This window comes from Megascapheus bottae, chromosome 1 (assembly GCF_031878675.1).
Source record: "Megascapheus bottae isolate mThoBot1 chromosome 1, mThoBot2.hap1, whole genome shotgun sequence".
In the NCBI taxonomy this organism is placed as follows: Eukaryota; Metazoa; Chordata; class Mammalia; order Rodentia; family Geomyidae; genus Megascapheus; species Megascapheus bottae.
In genome coordinates, this window is record NC_143509.1 from 78,376,897 (window position 1) to 78,395,402 (window position 18,506).

Genomic DNA, 18,506 nt, shown 5'->3' on the forward strand with positions numbered 1-18,506 from the left:
ACATATAACCTATTTATAAAAGTCTTCTAATATTTTATAAGGTTCCAGTTGGAAATGGCTATTAATTTTTTCTTAGTTATGATAAGTGATCCTTTGCTTTTCTCAATACTACCCTTGGCTATTTTAGCTATTTTATTTATATATATATATCATGAAACTTTATATTAATCATAACACCTCTTTTGTTTTTCTACATCTTCACTTATGAAGCGTCCCTGATATTGCTTTTGTAGCTGTTGAGAAACATCCTAGGAATGCATTTTCCTCATGGGATGTTATAAAATTTTCTAGATACAATAGATAAGACTTGTATGCTAAAATAAAATGTATGTATATTCATTCATACATGATCAATGTCTATATGTCCAACAACACTGTTTCTACGTGTGTATCTTGAATAACTCTGAAAGCGCAAACATATCAGCATAAAAATTTTATAATTGTGGCCAATCTCAATGAACACATTTTTATGCAGTTGTGCTTCAAGCACTTTTGAAAAAAATATATATATACCTTCCATTAGTCATTATGATTCGAATATCCCAATCCCATATTTCCCTTCTACGGCTGCCAACACACTTATTCTTAGAGTCTTCTGCTCTTAGTGTCTGTTACAGATCATTCATGGAATGACATTTTAAGAAACCAGATCTACAAAACTTATTTTCCCCTAAAAGATTATTTTAAGAAGGATTTCTGTTCTTGTATAACCACAGGCTTCATAGCTAAAACAATAGGTTGCTACCTTGAATGTATAGCATTCTGCTTTTTGAGAACATTCTTGAATTAGCCATCTTCAGCATGTATATAAATATATCCTTTTATTAAGAAAAGGGAGCATAAGGGTCAAATAGATGTTTGAATCTCAGGTAATTTTTATAAAATATTATTGGTGAACATGTCTGAAAGTGACTGTTCTTAAATATTTAAAGTGCACATATTTTTTGTTTTGTTTTGCTCTGTCTGTCCTGGAGTTTGATCTTACAGCCTATTACTTACTAGGCAGGCACATTACCACAAAGTCATGCCTCCAGTTCCTTTTTTTACTGATGATTTTACAGACAGGATCTCTTCCCACCTTGGCCCATGGGTCACGAGCTGTCTATTATAGTCTTCCTCGTGTATCTGGGATGGCAAATGCCTTCTTCCATAGCAAGCTTCTTCCATGAGATGGTGTTTAACAGACTTGTTTGTTGTCTTAGCTGTTTGGGAACTGATTCTACTGATCTCAACCTCTTACTAGGATTACAACAATAAGTAACTGCATCTATCTTCAATCACATATTCCTTTCTATTTTTTTCCACTTAAATTCAATGAAATTCTACTCTAAGTTATAGTGTAGATACTTAACTCAATTTAGGATAAATTCTTTGGTAAGAACTAAAATTATTTATTAAGTAATCATTTCCAGTACACAGAGTTTTTTTTTGAAACCAGAATGCAAATTTAACACATCAATCCATTTTCTATAAAATTTAACTAAACCAATTTATGCTAACTAAATTCAAAAACAAACAATCCATTGGCTTTAATCAGGAAATCTTCAGGGAACAAATTCAAGTATAGTCCATGCTTTCTCTCTTGCCTTTACATCAGGATATAGAGCAGCATCATGTGGTAATGTGACCTTCATTGTTTTCTTTACAGCCTTCCATTCTGTGTCTTCATCCTTCTATAAGTATTTGCTAAACTTTTTTGTTAAAATATGTTCATTTTATGAAATAAAGTAAAAAAAATCTCACGTACAATATGATTTTTTAGCGATTTTTCTTACAGTGGCAAACTTTGGTATCTTTTTCTTCTTATAAAAATATATGCTTAGTATGCAATCCAGGCAAGGGATCTGGGTGGTCTTGAGGGATATTTCACTCAGGCTGTGGTAGAGCCTGGAAAAATTATTTTTGCTTTTCTATAGAGTGCAGTTTTCTAATGGTTCAAGTTCTGATGCCTCTCAAATAATGCCTTATTCTCCTTCAACATACCTGAAAATACTCATTTCTTCTTTGATTTATTTGTCTCTCAAATTTCATATTAAATGTTATACGACTGAAAATACATCTTAAATAAGTTAAAATTAATTGAATCTCAAATTTCTTGACCTCTAACAAAGGTATATAATCCTGTTTATTCCTTATTAGTCTATGCTTTATGAATGTATTTTCAAACTTTAAAAGAGTTGGATTTTGTGATCCAGACACAGAATTCTCAGAACCTTCAGAGACTGAATTAATCATCATGATAGGAGTAATTGAAAATCTCAGTTGTGGCTTTTTCTTCCTTTTCTATTTGGAAAAGAATGTGTTGAGATAGATAGGTAGATACATGCATACATACATAACATAGATAGATACATACATATATTACATATATACATATATGCATACATGCATACATGTGTACATGTCTGTCTTTCTATCTTCCCTCTTCTATTCTATGTATCCCTTGTTATGGTTGTATGAGTTTGTTTTTCTTCACATATGTGTGTTTGCTTATCTTTTTTTCTTGGAAATAAGACAATGCAACAATTATTTTCCATGCATTTAAAACAACTGAGTTGAATAACAAAGTTGAATGAATTCAATAGTTTTGAGTTTGTAGAAATTTAGCATCGAGGTCAAAGGAAAATGAATTTAGAGTACTTTCTCAGTTAATTTTCATATTCTTGTCAGATTTTGGTCTCGTGCCTTCCAGCACATTTAAAAGCATCTGTAACTACTAAATTGGGAGAGAATAGTTAAAAAAAATGTCCAAATGGATATATGGAGGTTTTGGATTTCTTACTGGAAAACTGAAATGTACATACTTTTCATAATCAGTGAACTCTCTTTCAATTGGCAGAATATTGTCCTTTAGGCCATACATAAAAGAAATTAAATACTGCATCCCTAACAGTGACAAGGGAAAACACACATACATAAACATATTCTTGCAAAGAAACTTTGTGGTACCCTAAATAACAGCAACACCAAATACAGTCTCTATTAAATCCAAATGTTTAATGTGTATTTAAACAAAATACTTACCTGTCAAAGTCAGCCTCATGCTTAACCATTGTAAAAAGAAAAATGTGCTCTCTTAAACAAGAAATAAATCTACTTCTTAATCATGTAATAGGAAATTACCAAGCTATTCCATCTTTTACTTAATTTAGTGTTTGATTCTGCAATCTCTGAAGAGCAGCAATATTTATGTCTTCTTTATTACAACAGCCATTTTTGTGTATGAACCATATGCCAGTGCTAGGAGAAATGTACATTAAATAATAAAGACTTGGAAACCATTGTCTTTTCATTGGGTGACTTACAGCCTAGTAAGATATAGGAGGAAAATTGCAAAGCAATTCACTTTTTAAATAAGTGAGATAGATTGTTATGGCTTCTAATGAGTTTCCCCCTTTATTTCAGGGTTATTGGATTTTAATAAGATGTGGAAGAGATTATACAATATATAAATTATTTGAAAATTACTCTCAGAGCTGATTTAAGTGTGCTCATATTCAGAAAAAAACTGAGCAAATTTGTTATTTGTACAAAGCATTTACTTCTATTCCAGGAAATGTTGTTAGCAAGTCTATACAATGTATATCTGTAGTGATCTATCTTGTTTTTATAGATTGTTAAATTCCTTCCTTCATTCACACTGCAACTATTAACTCCTCAAATTAAAGCCACAGTTCAAACTACCTGAAATAAGTGTGCACTTGCTATCAGTGATTAGTTACTTTGTATTCAAAATCATTATTACTGGATAAGGCATTATATTCCTTTTTATAAAAAAAACTACCTTAGCAACAGCTACATTTCAATTGATTTGGTGAGATGCATGCTATTTACACTTCAGTTTGCACCTTTTGCAAAATCCCATAAGGGAATAAATCTACACTTTCCAGAATGATTGTGCATAAAGAGGTCTGAGGCTGTTAAAAAGAGGTGTGAGACATGTATGGGAATGTATTAGCTACAATCACACTTAAATCTCAATGATTTCCAAAATGATAGTGCTAATGTGTACATAGAAGTAGAGAGAACTGGCAAGAAATAACTATATTTGACTTTCCTCTTCTTAATTATAAATGGGTAAAATTCCACAAGTTTTGTTGGTGGAGGATTGCCTTTCAATGCTTTGTGAGAAATGAATATAACAAAAGACTACATGGAATAATCATTGAGATAGGCGAGGATGATGAATGGACAGGGTGAATGACATTTAGATGGTTATAGTAGTTTTCATACTCATGTATACAATGGAACAACAAAATCTGTTGAGAATAAAGGAGAGTGGTAGAGGAGGAGGTATGGTTTATGTGATATATTATACCCCTGTAGGGAAATGTTACAAGAAAACACTCCTGTGCAATTGGTATATGATACTTAAAAATACTCTTTAAAGGTATACGAGCATGCATTGCTTATGCAGGTAGTCTTAGAATTATAATATATGCCCTAGTTTATAAAGGATCCCATAGACTTTTAAAAAATAATTGATAAAATTTTATTTAGTAACCATGTGGTTGTGTCATTTATTTTCCTTTATTTATTTGCAATTTAGTTCTCAAACAGTACTAGGAAAAAAAGTAATTTGTGAGCTTGAAAGACTTCATGCTATTCCTCACCAGGCATGTAAGGGGATGATACATGAACCTCTGAGTGACTGGGTGGAAAGAGCCTTGAGAATAAATGTGAAATTGGTAAACCCCTAAGGCCTTCAGTAGATAATGACAGGCAAGCCCTGGAACCCATGTAACCCTAACCCAAGAAGGCCAAGTTTGCACCAGAAAAATGCTATATTTGGAAATAGGTAGACTTGGGTCCAAGTACCTGTTCATTTATCGCTTACATAAACATATCTCATAGAATTGTCATTTCTGAAAGTAGTGAATGTAAATACCAGTCCAATTAGGTTGCTATAATAAATTAAAATAATAGGAAGTGTAGCTAATATGAGACTGAACATTGTTGAATAATAAGATGATAAGCTGTCACATAAAGGAAAAAGTATGAACAATAAGAATATTATATGATCTATCATTCTATTTCATTAAATTACTTTGATTTTGCAGTTTTGTGGTTTAATTTCTATTTTCATGAGTCATAAAAACATGGAATCTGGAACATATTGCTTCCAGTAATATTATTAAAACTACTTAAATTTATGACTAAGCACTAAAGACATTGAGTCTACATACACACCTTAATAATATTTAAAGTTGCTAAAGTTTATTTTTGACCATGAATAGTGGACAATATATTTTCTGTGACTAAATGGAGTCAGATGAGTAGTAATGCACTTCCTTTGAAGTAATACTGATAAATTAATAGAAGCTTTTCTTTATGGACAACACTTGTAATCTAAGAAACCATAAAAAGCTGTGAATAAAATAATTTTTATGACTAATACAGGGTTTTTCAGGGTGTTGTAGCAACTACTTCAATTTCTCTGAATTTATACAAAAAAGAACAAATGAAATAAAGACACAAATTCATCATTTTGGACTAGAAAGGATTCTGGTAGTCAAGTGTACCAAAGAAAATTGCAGAGAAATTCAGAAATCCTGTGGCAGGAAGTGATTTTAAGCACAATCTTGCTTGAAGAAGAGTCTGATATTATCTTGGACAGAAAACTGGAATTATATGTCCCCACCCTTTCTTATGACATTCCACCTGTGCCATTTCATTTAGATTCTGGAAAAGGATCCAAATGGATGTGAAACTGGCTTGGTGGAAAGGAAGGAACTCAATCCTATACAAATAAACACACAATTCTCTAAAAATGTTCAAAAAGGAAGTTTCAACATACCTACTATATGCCTAAGGGGACAAAAAAAGAGACTTGCCCAGTTCATTTGCAAAGGAGAACTTTGCAGAAAACTTGAAGTTTTAACAAATAAGACATCTTCATTTAGGGATGAAAAAATAAAGAAATTTTCTCACAAGGATTTTGGTCAGCTCTACCAAAACTACATTTTGATGATCTAGACTTAAATGGATTAGAAACATGCATATTAAATTTCTCAACAAAGAGCTATTTCAGAAACAAGGGTAAGACACTGGGCTAAGGATAGCTTGGCACGAAAGAGCTTAGAGTTTTTGCAAACAACCCTCAAGTATTAGATGAACCTAACTGGCAGCCAAATTCCCATAAAATTCTGAGTAGATGATCGTTACTCATATGTAAACTAAATCTCCTAGTGGATGTATAATCACTAGGATATGAACTGTGGGACATACAAGGGAAATACGTGGAAGGAAGCACATAAAACTAACTGTTCTTTTCTTTATATTCAGTTCTTAAGTGACTTTGTCCCCCATATGACATATTGAGATTTGTTTTCTGGGTTGCTTTTCATAAACAGCTACAGGGCTATATCCACGAGAGAGAGAGAGAGAGAGAGAGAGAGAGAGAGAGAGAGAGAGAGAGAGAGAGAGAGAGAGAGAGAGAGAGAGAGAGAGGGAGGGAGGGAGGGAGGGAGGGAGGGAGGGAGGGAGGGAGGGAGGGAGGGAGGGAGGGAGGGAGGGAGGGAGGGAGGGAGGGAGGGAGGGAGGGAGGGGGAGAGGGAGAGGGAGAGGGAGAGGGAGAGGGAGAGGGAGAGGGAGAGGGAGAGGGAGAGGGAGAGGGAGAGGGAGAGGGAGAGGGAGAGGGAGAGGGAGAGGGAGAGAGAGCAAGCCCCCTTTATCCTCATTTCATAGTGAATAAGTGTTCTCTGAATACATACATTGACTTCACTCTTCTTTTTCGTTAGCAATATCATGTACACTGAAGTAAAAAAAAATCTAAAGTTCTCCAAAAGCTCAAAAAACTAAATTAACTCTCTGTGTTGCTAAATATGTAAAAAACAGGTAGAAATCACATGTAGAAGAGTGAGCACGTAAGACTTAAAATAGCAAACCTTTCTTTGAATTCCCAACAGAACCCATTGTGTCCACCCATCTCCACTGACATTTTCTCATCCATTACTTATTTCACGTTCTTACAGTTTCAACCCCATTGAACCTGGCCTGAAGAGTGGTATAATTTTTCCACTAGTTAATAATGTCTTCTACAAAACACTCCAAAGCCAGCTCTCCAAATCTATGACTTTAAGGTGCCTCTATGGGACACTCTTTTTAGATAGTCTCTTCATGATACTCTTGTTTTATGTTATTCAGTTATGCGCATTCAGAAATCATTTGCAGTAGCCTCCTCCTCACAAGATGTTTTATGGGGAGGGAGGAAGTAAAGAGTTATCTTCATGTCTAGCCATGTCCCTACTCTTCCCTTGATAAATGAAAGGCCCAATTTTCACCTGCTTCTGAGCACCTGAAAGAGATACCTAACTATATACAACAAAAGGCTTTCTCCCTCTTCCACAGGATAAAATGTTTTTAAAGAATACTTATAGGATCTATGTCCTCCAAATGTTCTCACATCTTGATTAAATATTGACAGGTAGAAGTGGAATTTGTTACTTCTGAAAAAAATGACTAAAAAAGAATTGTATCAGTTCTGACCTTTCATCACTTTATTCTTTGTCTTTGAGTAAGTAGCATGGAACTATAAGGCCTGGGGAATGGAACCACAGAATAGATGTGATTTGGACCACAATTTTGGAGAAACTAGAAACTAGAAACATCCACATGGGGCTGTTTTGTGAGCTAGAATTAAACTTCAATTTTGTTACAACACTGAAATTCTGGAAATTATTTGTTCCAGGGGCCAGAAATAATCTTATTCTTCATCCACAGAGACAGTAGGCAACTCAATATTTACTGAAAGTACAAAATAATAATTGAATAAGCTATTGAATACATGTGCCCAGTTCACTAAAAGCTCTCCAGAGTACTAGAAACATCATTCTAAGGCTTCATTTATTTTAAGTTCTGAAAAGCAAAAGTCAGTAATAAGAAGACAACCCTCTTTTCAAAGGCTAGCAGTTAAAAATGGTTAACTATCTTTGAAATCTTTTTGGAACGTCACATTTTCTACAAAGACTAATATGTAATATTAGACAGTACTTCTGCTGCTACTGGGAACTGCAAATGTTTATGGAGTTCTTCCAATGTCCATGTGCACTTGTAAGCATTGTATATATGTATTCACTTATTTCATCTCACAGTTCTATGAGGAATACAGTAGATAATGAAATTGAAGCACTGAAAGGTTAAGTAACTCCAGCAATCAGGAACCAGAAATGATATTGCTTACTAAGTCTCAGCTAAATTGAATTTGCACTGCAATGTAATAAGGGTTGAGACTGTACAAGGGCATGACACGAAAAGGCTAGAGACAAGAAAGACAAATGTTGTGGATGTCACAGTCAGGTTCATGATTGTAAAGGAAGCCAGAAAGTTCAAAACTAAAATTTTACTGGGTAATATAGTGATGTTTACCAGTGCATAATAAAGGAATTTTAAAATGCATTAACTCTGTGTTCAAGTAGTATAGAGTATACTATGCCAGCTGGCAGGGTCCAGTGGAATTCACTTATTTAAAGGACTTTATAAGGAGCTATGGAATCACAGTGCCCTGTATAACTCCTGGAAACAGAAGCACAGTGTGGCTACATGAATGTCTACAGTGCATCCTCTGCAATGTCAGCAAGGAAGGCTGTGAGTAAAGAAAAAGAAAGCAGGTATAAAGAAGAATGTGTGTGCCTTCTTAGTGTTGAGCCTTTTTGTCGCTTTATTTCAAAAATAAGTCAGAACCATTAGCTATGAAGCATAACTCTCAAGAACTCTAACCTTATAAAATGTGCCTCAGGTGGTTTTCTCTCCAGAGGCTCAAAAATCAAGTAAAGGAGAGGAGGTAGGCCAGCAGGTCTCGTGGTTTCCATTGTTTCATTTGGCTATGGTTACAGTCCTTGGATTGTTCTGTACACTTATGGAAAAGCAAACCTCAAAGGTTTGGCTAGAACTTAGCAAGTTGTTTGTGAAATTCCCAAAGACAGAAAAATAAACCACAGAGCTTTGGGTGAAAAATGTAGCACTTTGTTTTTAATGGAAATTTTCATAATAACTATCCTCCGCCAAGTAAACAATTCCCACCCTTAAGACACTTTGTTTCAGACTTTGCACTTTTAAAACATGACCTATTTCTTTTCTTTCCCCCCTCTCAAGAAGCTTTTCAACAACAGAGGGATACAAAGCTAAATGGAACAGGACATATGGATCAGCAGAAAATGACACTGAAATAATTTTTTCCTAAATATGCTTCTATATATACATATGCACATACATATGTAATTTCCTGTAAATGATTAAAGTGCATACCTATCTATTTTATCTATGTGATATTTATTATATATTATACATTATTGAATGTATAATATTGAATGCACATACTCTAATATGTACTGCATATATGCAAAGTGTATGTAAAATGCACACACATATATACTTTAATTGGTTACAGTATCTTAATGTCATATATACAGATTTTATCTGAGGTTATTAGTATTACTTACATTGTTTGATTTGAATTATATTCTCAAGTCTATGGTTTTCTCTTCTATGGTGAGATTTTGTTAGTGTCTATCTCCAAGTTAACATAGCAATTCACATTAATTTTTAGGGATTATATAGTTGGATATGCATTGTTATTCAGGTTAATGTAAACCTCTCATAATTCTATTCTACAAAGGGTATTTTACATAACTGAGTTTTTTATGAGTGAGAAGCCAACAAAGAACAGGTGCTGAAGCAAACAGGCAACAGTAGGAGGTCTTTACATTACTCAGGAAATTCCCTTGGAACAGCACACCAAATACATAATATGTTATTTCCAAAATCAAAAGTAATGTCTGAGGCCAAAGGGTGATAAATCAGTAAGTTCTGGCATTCTAGACCCACAGAGACGTAACATAGGGACAGGGTTCTAGATTTCATATTTTGCTCCCAACCTCTGACATCAGACCTTTTATTAAAGTACTGGACACTTTGCTCTCTCAAGTTCCTTGGAACAAACTATATTTCACCATTACCTACCCAATCTTTTTAATGTTTTTTGGAATTGGTTGATAATTAAAAGCACTAAATGCCATTTTGTGATAGGGTTTAGGCAACATAACAGCTCTGAGCTTCTTTTTCTTTCCATAAGATCTTTTTCCTGATTTTTTTCTTCATTATTGTTGGGGTAATGTATAGAGGGGTTTCAGTTACATTAATCAGATGGTGAGTGCATAACTTCTCACACATTGATATCCCTTCTCATGTTTTTGTCCCCATTTCCCTTCCCCACTCCCTCCCAATCATCTTGTTTCCCCCCCTTCCCTTCCCTATTTCAAATAAACAAGTATCTACAATATACCAGGTAACAAATTCAGATATAATAACAATATGAGATCAACCATAAGTGCAAAAAAAGAGAAGAAAAATAGCATAGTACGTTAAGAACAACAATCACACAAGATAAAGCTCTTTTTCCATATCCTAAATGAAAGGATTTCTACTATACAAAAAAATGTTTCTTATTCCCTTTATACAGAAAACATTAGCACCAAGATAAAGCATCATAAATCAATTTGAAGAAAACAAGAACAGTTTGAGAACAATCATGGAAGTTATAAGTTTTATTTAAATTTTGACACTGTGTTATTCTTCAGTTATTTCAAGGATACTGTGAGAGTGTCCATAAAAATTCAAAAATAATCTCTAATCTAATATAATCGAAAGGAATATACTCAAGCTACACCAGTGGTCACTCACAGTATCCTTGAAATAACTGAAGAACAACAATGGTAATAAAGATATTATAAATAACACAAGTATCAACCAAAATTGTCATCATTAAAGAAATTATGAAAGTAAGTAAGACCTAAATAGAGCTCTGTGTACTGAAATGGATAAATTAGTAGCATACTACACTTAAATACAAATATATAATATATATTATATAATATATTATATATATATATAATGATACAACTATGCTTCCCATGTCTTAGCCTGCCACAATATCTGTTGTTTTTGTTTTCAGGGGTAAGGATGTTATTTCTGGATTTTAGGATAAGCACCTGAGCCTCCAAGGCTTAGTATTGAATTTTTATCATCTGTTCCCTAGGCTACTTCCAATAGCATATATTGGGCCCCTCTAGATTTTAGGTACACAATTACATGTACAAAGTTAATTAAGCTGGTACTAAAAAAATACAGAGGAGAGGATGTTGAATCAAACTGAAAATTGACAATAGGAAGCCATGAGAGAAGAAGAAAAAAGTAGAAAAGTCTGTACAATCCATGGGGACTGAAAAGATCCACAACAGTCCAGACATTGGGGCATATGGCTATTTCCTGATCATTGAAATAGATAGATAGATAGATAGATAGATAGATAGATAGATAGATAGATAGATACTCTTTAGGGCTATAGAAATAAGACCTGAGTAGGAGAATATATCAAACTGATGAAAAATGACCATTAAAAGCAAAGACTAGTGGATGAGAAGGAAACAGAAAGGAAGAAGAGAAAGAAGAAATAAAGGGAAAAATAATATACTCACCAACTAGCTTCTTGAAAGAAGGCATGTTAGAAAAGACCTATAACAATTATACCTTCAAGTGAAGGATGTTCAAGGATTCTGAGGCAAACAACAGCAAGATGTATTTAAATATTTTCAGTTTGCAAAACTGTTATTGTGCTGTCGGCTTTATTCTATAAATTGTTTCCATTGGACCAAACATTAAATGACTATCCCTCTTTACTTATGCTTATTTTGAAATCTTTTATATCAAAAATCAATTCCCAAGAAGCCTTCCCTTAAAAAAGAAATCTATGACAGCTAAATTTTTGAATGTTGGACTATTTAAATCTATGCAAATATCATGTTTCTCTAGAATGATCACTTCACAGTTTGTATTGCATCAAAATAGAATATTTGTGGATACATTCTTGTTAATATCCAGTACTGATGAATCTAAGTTTTGCTAATTTGATCTTTACAGTATTACCATTATTCTTTTCATTGGATGGCTCTACTTGCTCATCAGAATTTCAAAAATTGACTTTTCTCCAATATATTTTCTTTTTTTAATTTTCTTTTAATATATTTTATTGTAATTAATAAAAGGGTTACATGATATTTGCCAGATAGAAGGTGCATTAATTCACATACATTGATACCCTTTCACATGTCTAATAATGCTTTAATACTCCTAATGTAATTTTATTTCTTACCAATTCTTCTGGCATTATCAATAATCATACATAGTTGCTTTCATTTATGTAATATACAGTGGCATTTACATGATATGTATATTTTAAACATTTATTACAACTATTTGAGGTTATTACAAAATCCATTATTTTCATAGTCTGTGTTAAGTTTTGTTAAAGTAAATTTTCTTATTGCAAGTACTCACACATATTCCATGTATCCTTCAACATTTTTCTTGCTAGTCCTGGAGCTTGAACTCGGGGTGTTAGCACTGTCCTTGGGCTTTCTCAAGGCTAGAGCTCTACCACTTGAGCCACAGCACCACTTTGGGCTTTTTTCTATGTATGTGGTACTGAGGAATCGAACCTGGGTCTTTGTGCATTTTAGGCCAGCACTCTGCCTTTAGGCCAAACTCCTGGCCCCCATTTTTAAGACTGTTTTTATTTAGTCTATCATAGTTCATCTTTCTTTCATGCAATAAATTGATTTTCAGGGGATTTTTTGGTGGTGAAGTAAGGATACTGGTTCTAACTGGCACTGTCTTAGCCACATGGAGGATGACAAGGAATGGTGTCTTCAGACAGAGGCAGGGAAGTCCCGTCCCTATGTGGTCGGTGTGCCTGAATTCCTAGAGAGAAGAGTAGGGACTTGGACGACAGATAACTGGACCTGTCAGTCCTGTGCTTCAAACTCAGGAGACTCTCAAGGTTCCTGTGACCCTGCCCCCTGCCCCCGATGTGATTTAGGCCCTCGACCAGCTCAGGGGTTTTTATGTCTTGCCTCCTGTCTCTATTCTCCTAGCTCTCCTTCAGTCAAAATAGTGCCCCCTTTCAGCTCTCCATTGGAGTTAATCTGGTTTATTGGTTTTGCTTTTTGGCTCTTTCCTGTCCTGCTTTCTTGGTTCATTTTTTTTTTTTTTTTTTTTTTTTGCCAGTCCTGGGCTTGAGTTCAGGGCCTGAGCACTGTCCTTGGACTTTCCTCAAGGAAGTGTTCTATCCTGAGCCACCACACCACTTCTGGCTTTTTCTATGTATGTGGTACACCGAGGAATCGAACCTGGGTCTTCGTGCATGCTAGGCAAGCACTCTACCACTAGGCCAAACTCCCGGTCCGGTCTTGGACCAATTTTCTAACAATGTTCAGTGTATTCAAGGAGTTGCAGGTCTTTGAGACAGGAGTCCATCTTCAGTCACCAGCCATCCAATAAGACTCCAATTCTACCTCTCAAAATGTAGCTTCTATTTTCTTGCTACTGAGCTCCTGTACAAGAGGGTTGCAAATCTGAAACCTCAGTTACTACTAAGCAGAGAGTAGAGAATCATTCTAAGGGTAGCAGGACAAAATCATTTGACTTTGTCTGGAAAACAAGCCAAGAGCTGGAGATGATGTTCAAATGGTAGAATATATTTCTAGTAAACACAAGGTCATGAATTCAAACTCCAATATGAGGAAAAGAAAAGTGGTGGAGGAGAAAGTGGAGCAAGAGGAGGAGCAGCAGCAGCAGCAGCAGGAGGAGGAGGAGGAGGAGGAGGAGGAGGAGGAGGAGGAGGAGGAGGACGAGGACGAGGAGGACGAGGAGGAGGAGGACGAGGAGGAAGAGAAAATAAGGGAATATGTTCAATTTGTATTGGATGTATACTAAAATTTTCCCCTGAAAATTTACATGTCCCTGCTTCAGCTTTAGTTATGGAGTCAGAAAAAATGTTATACATATTATCTTTTCTCCAGGGGCATAGCAGGGCTGAGAAGCTAGGTGATCTTTTCAAAAGCTAGCGGCAAATGATATTCCCTCATCCCTGGAGTCTGAACACAGCATTGAGCACAGAGTTTTCCATTCAAATGACTGTAGATTAACCAGTAGCAGTGAAACATTTATTATTTACCAGGCACTGTGCTACTTGATTAATATATACCAGTTTATAAACTTTGCAGTTCTCCATTATTTTTATTACTAATGTCATCATTATTCACATTTATGTATAACGTGGCTGATGTAGGTTGTTAGGGAAAATTGACTCGCCTTACATCTGTAAAGGTAATGAAAGCCAATCCTATCCAATCATCAACTCAGGTTTGACATAAGGTAATTTCACTACCTATCTACCATTTCTTTTAGTGTACAACCAACAGAATACACTGAAATTCCCTTATAGTCAATGAATCAAGGCTCATGGAATTCTCAGGATCACCCACTACCTACCAGGATGAAGCAGAGACCTACAATATTGCTGACACTCTTCAAAGTCACATTTATCCTTCTGGCAAGTTCACACCTGGCATAGATTAGGATTTTTGGAGGCCCTGGGATCTGTAATAGGAATATGAGGCAGAAGGAATGTAATGTGGATTTAAAAGCCGTGATTAACCAGAGTTCCAGAACAACAAAAGAGTTACAAAGACAGTTCTCTTAATGGATCTTACTTCAAGCCTCCTCCCGCTTATCAACTTTGCCATTTACTCATATTGTGAACTATCTACAGTATTTTTTGGACCAATCCATGTCCGATATCAAGGATCAGGTGGAAAAGAGAGAAATATACAGGAAAACCCAATTTCCTAACAAAAACTCACTGACTTTTGACTAGAGAGACAGCAAACACCAAGAATTTGTAATATACAAAATGTAAAGTCTCTAACTGAAGAGCGAACTTCTCGGGCTCAGAGAAGAAGCCAGCTATTGAGCTGATGAAGGCTGGTAGACCAGAGATTGAAGTCTTGAACACAGGAGTTATACAACTGTTATATAACTCAGTTTACTTTGGGTTAATAGAAGTTCATGGAGACCATGAAACCATCATTTTTATTTTTCCCAAAACCTTGGATCTGGAATTGAATGCTTCCAATACATTGATTTGAACCACCCTAACCAGAACCAGTAAAAATTACTAAATCAGTATTGAAATATACTAAGCAAATATGGAATTAAAGAGTTAGAATCAAATGCTTTGTCTAGTATTTCTTAATATGGGACTTATTTGCCATAAGAATTTTATGTGCTACATCCCTTTTAGCATCATTTCTTGCAATATAAAATTGTAAAATATATCTAAAAGATTGTCCAGTGGCTTGAAAAATAAACTTGCAGAGTAAAAAATAAAAGGATAAAAATTCTAAATGTATATTGTTAAATCAAATACAAATAAATAAATAAATAAATAATGGTAAGTATTTCCTAAATGATAATTTGAAAGGACTCATTGGAAAACCAGAAGATGTTAAATATATTATCAAATTCTCTCTGATGGTAAAGACAATTAAATAAAATTATAAAATTGAGAGCACCTGTGTTCCCAGAGGAGCATATTAACACTTTAACAGCTGATCTGAGAAAGACAGTCCCTTGCTCTTGTTTCAACAGTGCTTTAAGTGACAATGAGGACAGTCTATCCTGGTCGCAACAGTGTGTGTGTATATATATGTGTGTCTGTGAACATGAATATGCAAGGTTTCAAACATTTGTATTATTTTTCTTCAGATACTTTGTTTTAAATTGAATTCTTTTGTCGTCAAAACATTCCTGTTTCATTAATAAGTGTGAGCTTTTCCATGTTTTCTAAAAAAAAAAGCCTGTCTTCCTTAGTAAAATAAAAATGTGTTGTTCTCTTAAAAAATTAAATCTAAAACATACAGAATTCTTTGTCCTGCTGCTGTGTGGTTTATTTGTTATACTTCTAGTGTGTGTTAGACCATCATCTTCTGTCTTACTTCGAATCACCAGCAATGTTAACCTGAGGTTGGATGTAGGTGGGAAAACCTCATCTCCAATAATTGACCTAATTCGATCAATCCCGGTGATCACTTGGCTTAATGGCTTTTTTGTGTGTCTATCTCTTATGTTTCCTTGAAGTCTTTTCACTGAGTTTTTATTTACATGTAATTTATATACTATTAAAAAGAAAATGAAATACCTCATGATGAAATGCTTCAATTCTTTGATGAAATTTTGAGAACAGTCTCTTACACATCTCGTGCAAAAGAAAAAAAAATGATTCTGACAAATATATCACCTAATCTCTTTCAAGGCAATCTGTCTTTCATTGATCTGTGAGGGTGCTAGTCCTAGGAAGGTGTGGTGATAAGTAATCAGCTACTGTGAAAATGAGTCCACACTGAGGGATTTGGTGAAATGACAAATGAAATGATTCTTGCCAATTACTATAGATTTCTACCTTTAAAATATTTTACACGACATTAAATAAGAACTAGTCATTAAAGAAATGAGAGTACATGCATATAAATATAATGAGAATGACAAACTATTAATGATATATTTTGAAATACATCACAGAGAATAGCACTCAAAATGCTTTTTCCACAAACTTTGTTTTGTATCATTTCATCCAAGTTACATAATTTTAGCATATGTTAATGCAAGCAACATGACTTTTCCTCATCATATGTTGAATACGTTAACATAATGAAATTAAGTCGTGTTATTACATATTACTTTTATATTCACTCTGGATTCATAATAAAAATGCTATACCAAAATAATGAAAATTCTAATACTTAGGAAGGCCTCTAACATGCAGAAGAAATGTATACCTTGGAATATATTCGTTCAGGCTATACTTTCCACAGATGACTTTTCTTCTTTGTCATTGTTCAAATCTTATAACATATATCATAAAAATGTCACTGATCTGATAATATGGATCAATGGACAGTCAAAAATGTGACCTTTAAATAAAATAGAGAACTACATTTCTTGTTTGATTATAATATGTCTGGTGCTGTGCTATAGACAGACATAGGTAAATATTTAAATTATCATAACAATCTCATACGCTACCATCTGTACTGGTTAACACTAAAACAAACAAGTAATAGTTTGGAGAAAGCTGGACTAAACAAGCAAGTCTTGTTTTAGAGAGCCAAAATTGTTGAGGAGAAATAGAATTCAATAATAAAAAGTCTTAGGACTTGCTGTTGCTGCTGCTGCTGATGCTGATAATGATGATGATGGTGATGATGATGATTTTAGAAAGTTAACAATTCCCAGGGAATGGAGGCTATAATGAAATATTAGGCTTTTTTGGCTGATTCACTTAGTTATTAAAAGCAAACTATAGGTCATGTTTTCCATGCAGTGGGATTTTGTGGAACCATTTTAGGCAGAAAAGGAGTCAAAGAGAAAGACAATTAACATTCCTTTCCCCTTCAGGCCTTACAACTTCTAATCTTTTCTTCAAGAGTTTAAAAAATAAACAGCTTTGAGAAAAATTACTGGTAAATTCTAAAAAAAAAATCAGAGATTTTACTGTCTCCACAGTAAAGAAATTGGTTCTGATAGGAACTGGTCCTGGTAGGAAATGGTCCTTCCTGTCCATTAAAAAGGAGTGCCAGAAGGCCCCAATATGTCAGTAAAAACCTACTTGTAGCTTTATAAACTAAGTAGAGGGACATCAACACTGACAAAACCTAAAATTATTTTAGAAAGTTTTGACCTAGAACACAGTGGTGCATCCTTAAAATCCCAACTTCATGGGAGACTGACATAGGATGATCGTGATCTGAGGCTAGCCTAAGCAAATTGAGACCCTACTGAAAAAAAACAAACTAGAATTGTGGATCTGTAAGTAGAGCATTTGGGAATCCTCGAGTTCAATCCCCAGTACTGCTAAAAAAGAAAAGTTCTGTCTTGAATTCTATCAAAGTGGTCTATTCACATGGCTCCTGCATAGCAAATAAATATGAAACTGCTCCTGGACAAAGACATATTTGGCTTTACTGGACATATGATTAGAGAATCAGAAACCAAGAGGAAAAAAATACAATTGATCAAAATTTGAGGGTGATAAGAAACAGACTTCAGTACAGTTTTGAAAAAAAATTGAGTCACAAATAAGTAGAGCAGGCTATGCTGGGAGACAAGTATGAAGACCAGTGGAAACAGTAAATGAAGGTAAATATGGTAACATGGCTTTATATACACCTATAAAACAAATACCTGTGAAATTGTCTTAAGGAAAGAGAGGGGCCAGTTAAGGAGAGAGAAGGAAATGGTTTGATTGAAAGACATTTTGTGTATGTATGGAAATGACACTGAAGTCCCCTTGTATAGCCAATAAAAGACCTTAAAAGAATATAGAGTACTACTAAAGAAACTTACCTGGAAATCTAGAGTCTAAAATGTCCATAATTAAGAACTTTTACATGTGTTTAACAGTAGAAGAAAGGAATAGTGCCTAGCATATTGCTTAGTAAAATGGAGATTATTTTATGTTTCTCTTTTTAAAGAAAAATTATGCTTCTATCACTTTCATTGTGAATGTTTTTATTCAGTTTTTCATAAGCAGGCTCCCCACTTTGAGGTTCAGCGTATGTCAATTATGTCAAGTTTCCCAAGAACTTTCTATGATTGGCTTATTTAACTGG